Below are 18,502 nucleotides of genomic sequence, written 5' to 3'. Positions count from 1 at the left end.
AACGCCACCTCTTCTAAAAAGAGGGCAGCCGAGGTGCGACCTCGTTTCTCCTTTTTCTTCACGCCAATCCTCTCATACATTCCTTCCGTGGTCGTCAGCGAGTGCTGGTATTATACAAACTTCGACGGATTCCTTCGTGTCCACGCCTCTCACTGCATCGAAACCAGGTTGGTGAATTTTCGAAATCATGGCGCACAGCTGTTCGGTTCGGAGAGCTTCGTCTGCGAGGCGCTCCGATCCGTTCGGCGCACCCAACATCCGTGCGGCAACTGACAGCGGGTAAAAACGTAAGACCGGAGATCCGCAATCAGTTGCACCGTGTTTATCGTGATCAGCTGTTCTGCTGCCTCGTATGCTATCTCTCATTGGAATTGAGCATTTTTCCTAGGTCGTCTTTGGGATAGCGATAAGCTGAGGGAGGTAGACACCTGGATCGAGCGTATTTTTTCTTGGGCAGCTTCACGCCTTTGAATCGATGCTCGTCGTAGCAGCGCATTGCTCGCAGCTAGTGCAGGTACTCTAATTACGTCGTCACCTGAGTGCACGCAGCATCGGAAGTCATTTATAAATCACCCATTTTCATGCAAACTCGTCGGCGCTCTTTGGAAACTGTAAAAAGGAAAAAAAAAATCCAGGTGTCCGCGTGCATGTCCCGCTTTACCTGTGTGCTCTCGACAGGTGCCTTATTTTCTCCTGCCACGATGTGCCCTACGCTGACACGTACAGACCGAACTTGAGAAGTGGCCTTCAATTTTAAAATTTTCAAGGTTTAATATTCGTGTTGTTTCTGACAACGCGTTGTTGAGAAAGTTTTTTTATCGTCAATCTTCTTCAAAATCGCCACTAGCAGGAGCCTTGCTCATTGTGTTCTACCGATGTCAGAGCGAACAGTTTAGGTGTTCTTGCATGATGTGGTTACTTTACGGTCGTTTACATGGTCTGTGTTGTCCGAACGGCAGTCTGGGCAAAGGCTTTCGAAGCTTTCCTAGAGCTTAGCTGGAACATGACTGCGGAGTAGCCGAAGGTGGTTGCTTGCACTGCATGGTGTCATAAGGCAAAACTAAGGTTACGAAATGTCATCTCTATCTTTTTGCGCTGTTGTCTACTCGTTTGCTTTCATAAATTCTTTTTTTTTTTTTGAAGGGCGCAAGCAGACGGTCATTCGATTCGTTCGCGCACATGTAGCTGCCGTGGCACGATGCCGTCATTTCGGCTTAAAACTCTCAGCACGCACTCCGTGTTGCGAAGTAAGTTTAAATAATCCGAAGGAAAGGGGTCCAGCCATTGCAGTTGTGCTAACAGTTTACGCCCATTCCATGTTAAATGCGCGCCGGCATGAGGAGCAAGACGCTGCGTACCACCTTGTTCCGTATGTAACGGAGTACTGTGGGACTACTTTTGCATGGTGAGCCCTATAGAGCATATCCTCTTTGGGTGAACCCCAGCCAGTGGCACCAATCTGATTGGTGATCGCACGTAGTTTTACCCGTATCCGTGTCATCGATTGGCCTGGAAATGTGCTGATTGCTACTGCGAGGAATTAAAAAAAAAAACGCACCCTGCACCTTGAAACAACCAACAAACGTGCGAAGAAATGAGTTTCCAGCCGTAAGGGGCATCTCATCTACCAACTGTGTGTAGTAGCATTTTTGTAATTCGCTTTCCCACGCTGAGTTTGCCTCGTGCTTATGCTGCATGGGTTTTACTCACAAAAGCATCATTTGGGCACTACCGCGCCGAGCTCCGTCTACTTTGTGCGCTATCCATCGTTCTAGCGGTACTACCCGCCCATAGGCGGTTATTTATTTTTATTGCTCACCCTAACGAATGTTCAAGCAGTAGGCAGGCATATATGCTTCGACCCAGGTTACAGAATGGGGCCAAAATTCTACAGCAGTAGAAATTTCTTCCGAAGGTGCAGGGGGAAAGCACGAAGAAAAAAAATATATCCTGTACTTTCTGACGTGTTACCGAACGATGGTTAGGTGCTGTAGCGGTCACTAAAATGTGCCATCGCTGTGGTACACAGCAGCGGTGCCAGAAAGGGAGCAGAAGTTCAGAACTGTCCGCGATGTGGAACGGTCCGTTACGGGCTTGCGCCTCCATGGCTGCTGCACTCGCGGACAAGAAGAGGCATTCGTGAACTGCACTGACGTGCGAGCTACTGAAACGTTTGCCTGCAGGCGCCAGCGGTTCCTTCCACGATTGCGCTGTCACATTTTAGTTGGGGGGGGGGGGGGGGGGGGGGGGGGCTCGCGATAAGGATCAGACTTCGACTGCCACAGCTTGGCTGAAGGGTCGAAATAGCGCAGACCAGAGAACACACAAAAGCAAGCATAGACGGGACACGGTACCGACTAACATCTTGTCATTGAGTAGCCACTAGCCTGCATAACCATCGCCCTGAATAACGAGACGGTAAAAAGACTGAACACACGAAGCCTTCAAGAGTGCCTGCAAGAAGGTTCTAACCCGTACATTGGCTGGACTACAGCGGCGACCGTCTGGGCGACGAACGCAGAGAACACCGCGCACGACTGAACGTCGTGACGACGCTTGATGATGATGATGCGCCAGAGGTCATTCCCTTCGCAACGAGGAATCGACGGGTACTCCCGAATCCAACCAAAAAAGTAAAAAATCTCGGAAAACGAGCTCGCCAGAGGCCATGGTTTGCAATCATTGCTGGGGCGGCGGCGCCGCTTGCTTCCTTACGTGCTGCTGTGTGCTAGCTGGTATCGAACAGCCCTTTGGCTTACAAGATCGATATATCAATCAATCAATCAATCAATCAATCAATCAACCAATCAATCAATCACATGTATTGTATATTTTATTAGGTGTGTGCAGGAGCAACCTGAAGTCTCAGTACTGCAGCACGGAAAGACAAAACCTAGGGTGAATGATGGCATATTGATCCGAAGAAAGAAATAGGGGCACAGTACAGAGGGGAGGGGGAAAGGTAATTAACTGCACTGCAAGAACGACGGCACAAGTTGTGTGAAAGCAGCAAAGCCAAAAAAAAATAAACCCACAGAACATTTCTCAGTATAAGCTGCCAAGTAGATACACTATTTGATGAGATATTAAGATGGGATATTGAAAAACTCAGAGCAGATGGATGGTTGTGAGTTTTGAAAAATTCAGATTAGCGGAATGAGCATTATGTGATCTTTACATCCTCTGTAGAGGCGAGTGTCTGCTATGAGAGGTGCGAACCTGAAAAGGCTCGCTCTCCGCTGCGATTTTGTGTCAAATCCGAAGCTGAATGCTGCCAACGAAAAATACGTTTCATGGACATGTCGGCATAAAGACACAACGGTGGCAGTGAGCTCCGTAAGCTGGAACTAGGGCCTTCGCTCGTACAACCGAAATGGCGTTGGAATATATAGAATAGCTTCTTCTCAATCTGCTGAGTAACTGTTAGATTGGCACGTGCCACTGGAATTAACAGAAGCGTATTCAAGCCATGGCAGAAATATGAGCATGGATGTGTTGCGCAGTGCTCTCAAAAGTATGCTGACTGAACCCAGCGTGCGCAGAGCCCGCTAACATGACACGCATTGGCGTGTGCAGCAGTTCAGAGGGTTGAATGTAACAGCGCACCACCAGTGTTTTTTATTTCTGCGACCCTGGTGAAAGACATACGATTCGTACAACTACAGTACACGATTGAGTTTCAGTCTTAAAATGCATTTTCTTGGTTCAGATGAATTGAGATGAATTTACATGAATCCCTGTCCTGGTGCTACTAGTGAAATAATACAGATCAGTCGAACTGCAAAATGGAGTTGAAGTCCTGAACACCGTGTATCACACTGAACATCTTTACATGTCATCAGCATATGACAGAAATCAGTTGTTGGCCGCATGTGGACTTATATATTACCCAAAAGGATCGAGAAACGGACATAACCGAAGAAGCCGTGATGTGCTGCACTGTGCGACTTACAAAACAAAAGATGCCTGCTAATTTTCGTGGACGAGCACGAACAAACAGAGAGAGTGGGGGAGAAAAGTTAACAAGGCGATGCCCAGTAGGCTACCCTACACATGGGGAGGGGAACTCGGGAAAAAAAAGGAAAGAAAGAATGGCAACGAAACAGGAATGATATGGAAAGGTTGCAGATGAAGTGTGGACCCCGTAGAGCTGCTCTCTCTTTTTATGCCGTCGGTCACTCTTCACTTCCGATCTAATTACTTCAAATGCTCATCTTAGGAGTGGTAGGCAGCGAGGTGATGTATGTTCCAATCCGCATAATGGAAGAAACTTTTTTTTTTGGCCGCACTTGCTTTTTCCTGTGAGGAAATGAGAGGAAGGGAAGACTGCTTTTTATGCGGTGGCATAGAAGCCTCGCTGGAGCAGAAAGCCAGCAGCGACCGTCTGGCGTCATCCAGAAAAACCCTGATTAGCTGGTGGGCAGTGACGTTATGAGTGATGTCACCAAAGTGGAGAAATTCCATTGCTTGGAGGAAGGTGGCCGTCACCGGACCAGGTTCGTATGTGTGAAGCTTCCATCCGCCAACAGTGGCAGGTGGTGTGCCGGGAGAGCTCGGGAATAGCGACCCGGGTCTCACAAACCCCAACGCCTCCGGCAAAGGCATCTACAACTTTGAATGCTATCGCATTTCCAGTGCATAATTGAATTAGATGTTCCTGTGTTGTTGTTCTTTTTTTCGTCTCCCAGTCCTTCCTCTCTCTTTTTTTGGTGCAACAAGTATGTACGTCAAAGGGACAGCATAATTCCTAAAGGTTGCCTGGCCCCGTGACAGCTCACCGAGTTATTTTGCATCATTCGCTGCGTCCGTGTCTGCAGTGGCGACCGCTTCAGTAGCGATTGGACGAATGTGATTCAGAAATCCGCAAAACCTTAGCCAGAGGACTTGACAGAAGTTGTGTTCCATTCAGGGAATTTTCTCTTTTTCAGGGAATTTTGGGAGTAAAATTCTGCGAAAGAGTTTTCAGGGAAATTTAAGAACCGAAAATTTCTCACCTTTTCCAAACTGCACTATTTTTTTAAATGTGGCAAGGAAAAGGGTGAGAAAGAGATTTTTGGGTTTATATAATTCAGGGAATTTTCGGTTATGGCAGGGAACATCGCTGCGCGACAGACAAACGTAGTATTTTGTCATGTAACGGCTCTCGTGTGTGCACTCTTTCTCGCATTTTCTGCCGCTTGCATGCCATTTACATGAAGAGACCTCTCTCACGGGGTGGCCGATATCCACCAGACGTGCGGTCGTCCCCTTCATGGCCATTGCAAGCTGGCTCCTTGCATCTTGTGACGTGCGTGTCGTGAGTACCGTACTGAGATGTACCCGCAGGATGCACTTGGAATGAGGCACTGCCTCTCTCGGCGAACTAGATGCTTCAGGCTTTACGAAGTATTCGGCATTTTTGTTCAGTGCGCTCACATTTTTGGCTAAACCAGGCAGTGTTAAGGTGCAGAGCAGTTTTGATGGTTCCTCATACATACAATGAAATACCCCTGGAACGAACTTCGCAAGACTGTGACGGAGTAAAATTAAGGGAGTAAAAGTGAGGGAGTGAAAGGGCTGGAGTAAAAGTTTGCACAGTTGAAATGCGCGCAGCCCCTCTTTTTGATCAACCATAGCAAATTTCAAGCATTCGTATTGTTCATAAACTAAATTATTTCACAATACTGAAAACTCCGCGCACGTATTATGTACTTGAAACTTTTGATATTATACGGTATTTTCATTCTACACCTTTGTATTCATGCACCATTAACAACTTCATAAAGCGGGCCAGTTGGCCCGTGCTTTTATGCACCTTTCTTGCCACAGATGCGTGCTGAGTGGCAAAGGCTTTCAGCTTCTACAGATACATTGCTGCGTCCCTTGCTGAAATTCTCTTTGTATTTTGTCGGAAAGCAGGTTCTTCCTTGACTTCTTCATGAGGCTGAAAATGTGACAAGCATCCTATAGCCAATACGTCCGGATATAGAATCGCGAAGTTTAGCGAGCGAGAGCATGGCACTGGAATGTTCACAAGGTGTCGAGCTTCAGAATTGGAGTGTCCGAAGTTTTGCCAGCGGAAATTGGTGCATGTCTGCCAGTATCACGCATTCAATATAAATAGAAATACCAATGCTCGCTGAACTGAAATTTGAGTTATGATTGAAATATTTTAAACAAACAGATTTGCATTACATACAGTGGGGTTTCGGCGGGGTTTCGCAAAACTTTGTTTAACTGAGAAGTTTGTTCAAGCGGTACTTTACTGTATTTTGTTTTTGAAAGGAACCTTTGTGTGGGATAGAAAACAAGAAATGTTAACATAATGAAATCAGGTTTCTTTCGCATATGCGAAAATTTTACGAAATTATTGCCAAACATGCGCAAATTTAAAACTAGAAGAGCATACTCCATATAACTTTGTTTCAAGTTAGAAAAAAAAATAGGCGCTTGTTCACGCAGGGCTCCCAAGCGAAAATTCTTCGCTGGGAATACTGCATTGTCCGCCATTTTTTTTTGACGGAAGAAACCTCAAGAAAGGCATGGTGCCAGTAGGGCCTCCTTCCCTTGCCGCCGGTATTTGAAAATGAAAGTTGGTTTTTGAGCAAAGGAAATGGTGCAGTAATTGTCTCGCATCTCTGTGGACGCCTGAAGCGCGCTGTAAGTGAAAGGAGGAAGGTGGGAGTGAAAGAGAAAGAGAGAAAGGGGTGCCGTAGTGGAGGGCTCCGGAATAATTTCGACCACCTGGGGTTCTTTAACGTGCACTGACATGGCACAGCACACGGGCGCCTTAGCGTTTCGCCTGCATAGAAACGCGGCAGCCGCGGTCGGATTCGAACCCGGGGACTCCGGGCTCAGTAGCCGAGCGCCCTGACCACTGAGACACGGCGGCCGGTATTCGGGCGCCCGCTGGCCCTGGATTCGGCCGCGGCATCCTTGAGTTGTCACACGCAACAATGCGAAAATTCTTTCCCATTTGATCGCTTAGCAGTGCGCTTTCGGTGATCTTTTTTATTATTATTATTATCTAGATGGTGTGTGTCGACGACGCACCGTTTCGCTCAGCAGATCGCCGCTGAGCCTTTATATGTTAGCAGATTCCAAAGTTTCCAGATTTATTTTGTTATTATTTGGAGCATCGTTACTCCGTTTTCGTTTTCCCTGCCGCACCTGCTTCACTGAAGGAGTGAAATGTACAAGAGAGAGCCACCGATATTTGTCCTTGTGATACACAAGTTGTCGGCCTCCGTTTGGGCAGCGCACGACAGAGGCGAACGATGGGTGCCCGCGCGGGTCCCAGCATGGACGCGGAAGTGGAAGGTGAACCTGGGGCCGGATTACGCAACTGTCACAAATTCTGTGAAAAGTTATTGACTGTGACGTCAAAAGGACGAAACGAAGAGACGTCATCGCTTGACGCAACGAGGAATCAGCCAATTACAGCAGGGCGGCGCCTTGAGAGCATTTATTTGCACGGCGAGGGGTCGTCTGCTAAATTGTTGTAAAAAGACTTAATACGCAGCGATCAAAATAACTAATATTTTATTTTGCCAAAACATTGCGTTTAAAGTTCGAAAATAGTAAGAAAAACAAAAAGGGTTTGATAATGTGCTATTAAATTTGCTGGTGGGCAACTTTTGCTGCCACGGGGAAGCGCTGACAGTGGTAAAACGTCAAGCCGCTTTGCGCGAAAGCAGCCGATTCCACGCCGTGTTATTGTTTTTTTTCTTACGCGACGCCAGAAATCAAGCTACTGTGCGGTTGACCTAAGTGCGCAGAAAAATGTGAACGAATGCAGGGAAGGCTACGTGCCTGCCGAGCGAACTTGCAAGAAGCGCTTGGTACGAAATCGACGCAGACAACTTGTTGAAGTAGTGTTTTTCGCCTCTTTCGATCGATGACAAATATGCCAAAAGGTGAGGCGTTGCAGTATGGGACGAGTGGTTGTTTGTTTCTTTCCCCTTGGGGAACAGACGACCACGAAGCGCCATTTGCTGGGAAAAATAAAGTGCTTTGCCACCATAAGCGTGTCTTATTTATATGTAGCTGTGTGTCACAGAGGTAACGACGGAACCCACCCCTTCTGCGCACTAACTTTACAAATTGCCTCCAACACTCGCTGTACGCATTTGCTCACCGTCGGTTGTGCGATGCCGACGTGCGCCTCGCTACCAACGGCAGCCTGAAAGCCGCCGGTAGCATAGCACCGCAGTGTACACAGCACCTGCCGCCGCACCGACAGCGCACTCGCACGCAAACCTCCCAGTTCATCGGCGAATTCGTCGCATAGCCACTCCACAATCTGCTCCTACACAGTCGAAAAAGGCGTCGAAACAGCTCATCCGGAAAATCAAACGCGCCTTCGTGCGCCCTCGTTTGCCGTTGCTCGCGCCAGCGCAGCCGCCTCAGTCGTATGGCCGCGTACACCGCGCCATTTTCTGCCAAAATAATAAGAATTGGTTTTTTGGGGGAAAGGAAATGGCGCAGTATCTGTCTCATATATCGTTGGACACCTGAACCGCGCCGTATGGGAAGGGATAAGGGAGGGAGTGAAAGAAGAAAGGAAGAAATAGGTGCCGTAGTGGAGGGCTCCGGATTAATTTCGACCACCTGGGGATCTTTAACGTGCACTGACATCGCACAGCACACGGGCGCCTTAGCGTTTTTCCTCCATAAAAACGCAGCCGCCGCGAACGCAACGGCCAAATTGACCGCCTCGAGACTGTCACAAAAAAGTGTCAATTTCCGCCTGCATAATTACGTGTGCGACGTCATCACTTCTGCCACATCCATGAGGTCATCTGCAGCCACCCATGACGCAAAAAAGCAAAATGGCCGCCGGCCACGACCGACCAATAGGAGCGAGGCTTATTGACACGTTTTTGAAAAAAAGTTTGTCAATTTTCCTAATTGACAGTTGCGTAATCTGTCCCCTGGTTTTCTTCGCAAGAGAGACTGCTCTGTCCTGTCCATTTCCGTCTTTCATTAGGTCGCCATCTCATCGAGCAATTCGCGCAGCGTTGCGCTGGGCGCGGCTCAGTCGGTGGTCCGCAACTTATTCGCTGAGCGTCGGTGAGCGTCGTGGCGCTGCTTTTCTTGTCGGCCTGTGTCGCTGGTGCAAAACAGTGAACATCGAACACCCTTCAGTTCGCTTCATACCTTATTGCCTGCGAATCGATCTTATTGCCTCTGAATCAAGCGTTGCTCGGAGTCCCGTAGTTATGTCCCGACCAAGCGCTTCTCTGCCATCACAAGTTATTGCTCGGCCTTATACACGACAGTGCATGGGCAAGGGTGGGAAACTGCAGTTAGTTTCGGTTTCAGCTGCTTCAACGGAGACCTGATCTTTAAAAAAAATGAATAAATCCTGCACACAGCGCGACAGGCTGTGGCGGTATTACGATGTATCAGTGATGTGCCCTGCATTGCCTCTTTTCTAGTGCCATGGTTGCTTAGATGTGTCATTTGATGCGTCGTGTTTATTTGACAGTTTTTTTTCCTAATGTTTTGTACATAGTTTTCTTTCCTTTTGCCGGCCTAATTATTCCGAACCTGACCTTAGTCCAGCATAAACTCTTGATTCAGCTGCACCGTTTAACGTGCACTGACATCGCACAGCACACGGGCGCCTTACCGTTTTGCCTCCATAGAAACGCAGAACCCGACCGCGGCTGCTGCGTTTTTATGGAGGCGAAACGCTAAGGCGCCCGTGTGCTGTGCGATGTCAGTGCACGTTAAAGATCCCCAGGTGGTCGAAATTATTCCGGAGCCCTCCACTACGGCACCTCTCTCTTCCTTTCTTCTTTCACTCCCTCATTTATCCCTTCCCTTACGGCGCGGTTCAGGTGTCCAACGATATATGAGACAGATACTGCGCCATTTCCTTTCCCCCAAAACCAATTATTATGGTTATTATTATTGGGTCAAGCACACCTGACAGCGACGGCCGCACGCTTAATCCTCGCACTGCGGGCTGTTTTGCGCGGGAAGCCCCCTCGTCTCGACAGACACCGAACGCGACGCCACCTTGCGACGGGCATCTCGTGGGAAGATCTTGAAAAGTAGCTGTCTTGTCAAGGAGGGGAGCAATGGAAACGACGGATGGGCGGCCAGATGTGAAATAGCCCCAACGAACGAGTATCGGTGTGCAAGCTACACCGCGTATGCTCACGAGAACGCTATTCCCCCTGGGAAAGTCGGGACCGAGCGGGCAGACGCGCACGGCGGAATCACCCCGCCGGAGTCCGATGACAGCTCTAATTGCGGAACGGCGCCAGGGTTGACGAGCTTCGACGAAAGCGATTGCACGTGCGGGCACGGTTGTGTGGTTGTTTTTGCTGTTCCTTTCTCTGCGGGAGAGAGGGTTTTGGTTAATACTGAAAAGGCTGCCGGGCGATGCAGGCAAACCTGTGGACCGAGGGTTGTGGTGCCTTCTGAGAAAATGGGATTTTCTTTCTTTTGGAAGGAATTTGATGCCCGTTTTTGTGTTGTTTACTTTAGGGAGAGGGTTATACATACCTTGCGGAAATTGGAGGGCCGGCCATATTCTTGTTTAACCAATCATGTTAATAGTTTGACGGGATTGGATGCTACCGAACATGGGCAGGACCTTCAGGTCTTTAAAACGAGGGCCCGGAGCCCCGGAAAATGGTTCTGGGCTAAGATCAGACGTAATGCATCTTCGGCTATGCCGAGTAGGGACCTCCCCTAGTGTTAGCCAGTTCCACCTTTTTGTTAACCTTTTGCCGTTTAAATTGTCTCTTGTGCATCAACTTGTTTGTATTATAAATTTTTGCATATAAACCAGTCAAGTCGTACCCCCTTAACACTTGCATCCTGATTCGTCGCAAGACCATCTCTGACGGGGCACCCTTGGTGCGAAAAAAGTCTTCGGTCATCAAACCAAGCAACCGACTCGGGCGGTGGGTACCTCCGGTGCGAAGAAGATAACGAACCTTATAAGGCCTGCAGAGACCTTACAACATTACACACACACACACACACACACACGCACACGCACACGCACACACACGCACGCACGCACGCACACACACACACACACACACACACACACACACACACACACACACACACACACACACACACACACACACACACACACACACACACACACACACACACACACACACACACACACACACACACACACACACACACACACACACACACACACACACACACACACACACACACACACACACACACACACACACACACACACACACACACACACACACACACACACACACACACACACACACACACACACACACACACACACACACACACACACACACACACACACACACACACACACACACACACACACACACACACACACACACACACACACACACACACACACACACACACACACACACACACACACACACACACACACACACACACACACACACACACACACACACACACACACACACACACACACACACACACACACACACACACACACACACACACACACACACACACACACACACACACACACACACACACACACACACACACACACACACACACACACACACACACACACACACACACACACACACACACACACACACACACACACACACACACACACACACACACACACACACACACACACACACACACACACACACACACACACACACACACACACACACACACACACACACACACACACACACACACACACACACACACAGTCTTGAGAAAGGACTGGCTCTGTCCGAAACGTCGACTCAAAATAAATCTATGGCTAAGTCTCAACTTATATATATATATATATATATATATATATATATATATATATATATATATATATATATATATATATATATATATATATATATATATATATTATAATGTACCGCCTGAAATAGCAGGGTGAAATTCGAAGTCATTTGTGCTACCCTTGTCTGGCCAGCCATTGCGTGGACCGAGCTTGCGTGCCGCGACGCCGACAAGACCCCGGGCCCGAATTTTCTCAGCCCGACCCGTGTACGGGGACGCGCTTTCTCATCTGTCGTGACAATTTATTGGAACCGCGGCGAAAGCAGCGGCGCTGAACCTGCTTCTCCCTGCCCACCCTTCTGCCGAGGCCATCAGTGGCGCTGCTCGCGCAGAGAAGCGGCGGCCCCGGGCATCTGTTGTCTGCTGCCTGCGGCCGCTGGCGGTGACGGGTACAAATGGTGCCGTGCGCTGCGCCCATCGCTTTCGTCCGCCCCCGCGGCTGTCGCCCGGTGCCCCGCGGCAATCGGTCGCCGCGCCGTCTCGGTTCGCTCATTTTCGCGTTGCCTTCGCCCAGGACCGCTCTGCTTGTCTCTGTCGGGCGGTTTCTTTTACAGTCCCAGCTTTCCTTCGTAGCATTGGCGGTGGAGGAATTCGACTGGCAGGTCTGCGTTTTTGCTCGCATTCGACTGTGCAGCGCGTAGATGCGCGCCGCCGCCGGCCCCCACCTGCACGCGCCGGTGTATTCCCTCTTATATTGTTTGCAGGCGTAGTTGATGTGTTCCTCGCGTTGACCGTGAAAGCACGACCGCGCGTGCACACAGTGCAGTTATGAAACCGCGGTATGTTTGTTAACGCAGCGCCTTCGGCTCTTCTCTGCCGTCACAAGCATGAGAGCCCACTCTGTCTTCGTTCCCTGTACTTCGCTCCGTTCTCCCCTGCTTCGCTCATGGGTCCGCCACTGTTGTGCCTTCTGATGTATTGCGGGTGACGTGTAATTCCTGCCGGCGGTGTCCCGGCTGTGCCCTCCTGCTCCTCGTATAAGCCGCTCAGTTTGGCCTCAGATTACGCGGGTAGCGCGATGCCGCACACTCATTCCCTGTTCCAGCGGCTGCGCTCCGCGGTCGCCCGTATATACGAGTATACGCGATGCTCCCCAGAGAGCATCCTCTTTTTCATCGGGCGCGGCCCGGTCACATATTTGCGCCGAGGACCTCGCAGCTCCCTTTCTGTCTCTCTCTCTCTCTCTCTCTCTCTCTCTCTCTCTCTCTCTCTCTCTCGCGATTCGCCTGCCGCGGGGCTTGCAAATTGCGAAAAACGCCCGAGTTTTTTTTTTTTTTCTCTTTGCCTCGACGCTTTTTGCGTCTTTTCTCGCTTCTTCGAGTTCCTTTACTACTCGGTTATGAATTGTAGAGGGAGAGAGAGGGGCGTCTGAAGTGAGGCAAACCAGGAAAATCCAGTCTTTTTTTGCTTTTTTTTTTTCACCGACTCTTCAGATGCCGGCTTTGGCAGTCTCCATCCGCTACTTTCTAGTGTACGCGCGCTTGGGCGCCGAGATGGCTAGCCTCTTTGGACGCACCGAATAATAATAATAATAATAATAATAATAATAATAATAATAATAATAATAATAATAATAATAATAATAATAATATGGCGCCTGCTTTCGGAAGCCGGGACTATGTCCTCGCCGAAATTTGCACGCAGGCTGCATCTTCGGGGACTTCGTGCGAGGGTCTTTCAGTAGCAGCGTAAAGGTTTCTTAATCCGAATTTTCAACATTTTGGGACATTTGGGGCTGTAATAAAAGCTGCAACGTAAATGCGTACTCATCGAAAGCAGCTTTTTAGAGCGTAACAACACCACAAATGCCCTTCGGCGAAAGGCGCTTATATAGTTGTATAGCATTGTACTTGTCTATATAGTTCTGTTCTGGCTGTCGCCCATTTCTTGGCGCCTCTTTTGTTTTATTGGGTGTCGGTGGGTTCGATGCATTCATAAGAAAATCCGCCAAGGTGGCGTAGGTTTCAGTTAAGTGAGCAATTACTCACTCCATCTGAACGCAACCGTACGGTTACCGAGGAAAAGCTCCTGACTAGGGCTGATTTTTCAGCTGAAAATTTCCTGAGAAAGCTATATGTAGCTTTCATTTGTGGTCGTACAACTGCGCTCAGGGGGGTGCTAATAAATAATTACTCCCTGAATTGATGTCTGCTGGCACAAAATAAGGACCTAGCTTTGCTGTTATATATATTAGCAGACAAGGCAAATGAAATAAGGGGCTCGTTTGACAAACATATTAAGGAAGCCAACAGTCAGCGAAACCAAGGTGCATAGGGGAATGTTTCTAATTTGGTAAAAGAAACCAAATTAGAAACATTCCCCTATGCACCTTGGTTTCGGTGACTGTTGGTTTCCTTAACACACACGCACACACGACCTAGCTTTGTTGTTGCAGCCAGAGGGAGAATACGTTGGTTTTGTTTCGGTTGGAAGGTTATGTCGGGCTGGGCTTGCAAATAGCGCGATGCTTCATGGGTGGTTTGAGCTGAGGGCCCGTACATACACAGGCATATACGATGGCTTGCTTTGGACCAGTTGGCACCCCGCGTGCGCGACTACGTTGGTCAACAAACCAGTGTTGTAGATAACTATTCAGAATAGTGTGCAAATGGCTTCAGTGGAGTCGGTCATGCGGAGGCTCTCGCGCCTGCTATTCTGCATGGATGGCCTTCAGTGTCACGAGTAAAGGGGAATAAACCTAGACGCTACCGCGAAAGTATATCTGAAAGAAAAATTTCACAAGAACACCTAATTCCGTTATGTGTTGGCAATGCGATAGCGTTCGAAGCTGCCGGAAGTTGCCGGAAGTGGGCGGTGGAGATTGCGAGGGCCAGGTTGCTCTCTCTTGCCGAGCAACGCGGAGAAAGAACAGCTCCCGCAAGCCTCCGTTTTGCGCAGATAGTTCTTCGAGGGGGGGGGGGGGGGGGGGGGGGGGGCTATTTTGCACGTAGGCCTAGTTTTCTGAGTCGTTTTCTTCTCAGTCATTAGTCAACACCACCTGTCACGGTTGGCAGGAGGAGGCTTCAGGCAGACGAACCTGGTCTGTTGCCTGACGTCGCTCCTTAGAGCCAATGGCCAGTCTCCAATCTGGTGACGTCACGTCCAGCCAGTGGTGTTTCTCCTGTCTTGTGACGTCACGTCCCGCCAGCCAGGCAGCCAGCGAATTTTACGGCAGACAACGCCAGACGCCGCGGGTTCTTTTCTCCGATAAGGTTTTTAATGGTGTTGCACTAAAAAAAAAAAAACGGCCTTCTCTTTAGGGCGGGAAATAGCTATTGTCGGATATAACTCAAGAACAAAACGGCAAACGCCCCTCAAAGGAGGCCAACCAGCCAATGGCGTCGATCGGTTCTCATGACGTTGCGGTCCCCTTGGAGATGCTATCGCAGGGGGTGGATGATGAAAGGGGACTAACCGCGGCGTCATGAAAATCGATCGACGCCGTTGGCTGGAGGGCCTCTTTCTAGGGGAATCTGCCGCTTTGTTCTCGAGTTGTATCCGACTAACTGCTTCATGCGGAGCTGCTTCCATACCCACCCTCGACAGAGCATGTTCTACGGGCAGTGTGATAGCGGGCAGGGGAAGGGGAAAATGCAACCGTGTAATGCATTTCATCTATTGAAACGCCCGCGTGTTGACATTTAGATGCACTGCAAAGTACCGCAGATGGTCGGAATTAATGTGGATTTCTCCACTACAGCGTGCGCCCTCATGTACCTTTGGAACGCACGAGCCAGTACAAAATTGTCCTGTTGTTATTTAGCTTCGCATTGAAGAGGCCATTTGGCTACCCCCTTGCGTTGTTTACCGTGTACGGAAATCTCGTACGTGGCAATTTTCGCCCCCACAGATATGTCGCGGCCAAGTATCGAACTCGCAACCTCTTGTGCAAGGCTGCTGTGGCGGTACGCTTCACTCCTGCTTGCACTCAGGCGGCTTTGATCGCGGCTCTTTTGACGCTCGGGGAAATGTAAACGGCACCAGAGGTTTGCCTCCGCTTCGTCGTGAAGTTCGGAGGTGAAATTTCCGTGCTTTGGCCCGGAGCACGGGTGGTGGGATTGGGGCCGCATTTTGTAGCGGTTGTTTTGCCGATTCATTCTACCATCGGTTAGTCACTGCATGTTTGCAAAAGCTTCGATTGCAAATAACCGAGCAGAGAGCTGACAAACGCCTAAGTAACTTCAGATCTGCTGATTACGTCTCCCTGCTGAGTAACTCGGGGGAGGACCTTAATATGACGAAGGAAACGACTCTCCAAGATAGACAGTGCGGTATTGGACCCGTTAAGAGAGCACATCCGTGTTATAGCCAAGAAGTGGCCGCAGATGCTGACGACCAGAAATACTATAAGGAGAGTAAGAATGCATTTTGTACGCACTCTTATCTTATGAACAACGGCTTCATGATATATATCCCTGAAGCAGGGGGGGGGGGGGGGGGGGGGGGGGCTGGCTTCCCCCTCCACCTTAGGCAAGAAATTTTGCATAAGGTAACTCCCCCCCCCCCCTTTTTTTTTTCTCAACGAAAACGGTCTAAAACACATGGCTCAAATATTATGCGGCCGCCCCTCCAAGAGCGACTCATAAAGCCGCTGCTACCCTGAAGAGAAATTTTATGCCGTATCCTACCAGGGCTCCCATCTGAGGCTAAAACAGGAGAGGAAAGGCTTGTATTACGTGGATTGAGGAGAACGCAACGATAGTTGGGATAGGTTGGCGGCGGCTGACGCAGTATATACAATGTAAGGCTGATCGGAGGCCAATGGGCCCAGAGGCATTTTTCCTGCAGAGGCCGCAACTAATGGTGTTGTTGGTTGTGGTGGTGGTGATGATAAATCGGTAGCTTGCGCCTCTGACGCCAGGGCTAATGCTATAGCAAGCCATGTCGGTCGCCGGATGCAGTATACTGAGACGGGGCCGACCAGTGACAGTGAGGCAGATGCATGCATCAGAAAAAAAAGTCGCCACGAATTATGCCCCCCCCCCCCCCCCCTCGAAAGATTGCCGGGTGCGCCATTGGCACTACGTGATTTGCCGCCTTCATTTTTGCCGTCGTGGCCGTTGCGAGTTCAATCCGAAGTTCGGCGCTGCTTTGCGAAAAGGACTCGACCAGTGGTTGCGAAAAGACCGCCCGCCGCATTTCATGCTGCGCTTTCACGGCAGGCAAGAAGCAGATGAGAAAGATGGCGCGACGTCGGAAAATAAAAGGAAGCTCGGCGTCCCGCGGGCTCGATCCTCTTCTGTTTGAACTCGCGTCTGTCTCTCCTTTCGCACTGCCTGTTACACTTTTGCCCGTTTCTGGATCTGGATAAGTGTGTAGTAGTACGTTCCCTTCCACATCGCCGCCCGCGACGCGTTCTTCCCTGTCGCGCTAGCTGCTGGCTTCCCCTTTAACGAGCGCGACGGGGTGGATTTACGGCATCGCGCCGGCCTGCAGCATCCACCGCCAAATCCTGCGTGCGACATCGTGTAAAAGGGACGAGAATGGGCGTTGCTGCACCCTGCGTCGCCCCCCCCCTTCCTTGTTACATCCCCAAAAAAGCATATATGAACACTGGCGATGCTGACCATGGTATACAAGAAAGGCCGGCCACTTAAAAAGTTAGATTCGCGAGAAAAGGAGTGCAAAAGAGTAAAAAGAAGATAAATGAAATAATGAGCGACTAAATATTAGGATTTCGGCATAAGCGTTTGGAGGGAGCACGAGGCACCCTGCTATACGGTTCGCCATATTTGTGCGTCGTAAAAAAGCCGCCGGGCATAACAGAAGAAAAAGAGAGAAAATCACTTTATTCTCCTGCTCAGTATTAAGCGCTATAAGCAAGTCGGTAGAAATAAAGGAAAGAATGCGTAATGACAGCTCTTTAAAATACATAGCCTCATTAGAAGCTGATTGAAGCGCAGCATTTGTTCGCGTGCTTCCTTTGTGCGTTCTTCTAGTGTTCATTAATGTAACGAGTGCCAAGCTTAATTCCCTAATTACGTTCCTTTGCCGCTCAAGGAAGGAGAAAATTAGCCGAGGGCAGACGTTAGGAAAAGGCGGCGCCGCAGCAGCGGTAGAGTTTTTCTTGAGAGCACATCTCGTTGTTGTTGTTGTTGTCCTCAGTTGGAGTTGCACATACCCACATTGGGGGATTGGCCAGGGTGCCTTGCACATTCAAACAGTTGTGAAACATTGACTCATTTAAGGTATAGACGAGGTTGAAGTTTGTGTTAAAGAAAATAATTTTGAAAATTACAACTAACAAAGCAGTCTCCCAGACGCAATGATGAAATTAGACAGATAATCGCAGAATGGTTTTAGGACATATCACCTGGCGCTTGCACCAAAGGAGAGAAGAACCGGAATAGAAAGAGGAAGCCCTAATAGAGCGAGGGCAATCTGCAGATAAGCTTTTCTCAGAGAAGCAAAGCGCCGACAGGAGAGGAGAAAGTGATCAAGTGATTCAGTTTCGCCACGTGATTCACAAAGGTTCGACAGGGAGAACCTCGATCAGCGCAAATAAAGATTTAGGCATGGTATCCTGCACCTCAAGGGGATCATTGACACCTCGCATTGCCGTGAACTACATTAGCGCACGCTCCAAGGGAATTCCAAATGCTGAAAATCCGCTGTAGCAAGGAGAGGGTCGTGACTCAAGGAATGCAGTTGCAGGAAACGTTGAAAGCGGGCTATTGTCAAATGCGCAGTGTTAGGAATAAAT

At 49.3% G+C, this 18,502-nt stretch overlaps 1 protein-coding gene across 2 annotated transcripts in view; it reads left to right on the top strand.

Moving 5' to 3' along the window:
* Evi5 (ecotropic viral integration site 5) overlaps nt 1-18,502 on the top strand; it is a 227,066-nt gene continuing 208,564 nt past the window's right edge. For both annotated transcript variants that reach the window (XR_013311273.1, XM_077649323.1), the window contains exon 1: nt 1-167. The gene's annotated coding sequence lies outside the window, so the exon portion shown is untranslated. The remainder of the gene's footprint in view (nt 168-18,502) is intronic.

Source organism: Amblyomma americanum, chromosome 1 (assembly GCF_052857255.1).
Source record: "Amblyomma americanum isolate KBUSLIRL-KWMA chromosome 1, ASM5285725v1, whole genome shotgun sequence".
NCBI classification, from domain to species: domain Eukaryota; kingdom Metazoa; phylum Arthropoda; class Arachnida; order Ixodida; family Ixodidae; genus Amblyomma; species Amblyomma americanum.
This window is presented reverse-complemented; position numbering and strand designations above follow the sequence as displayed.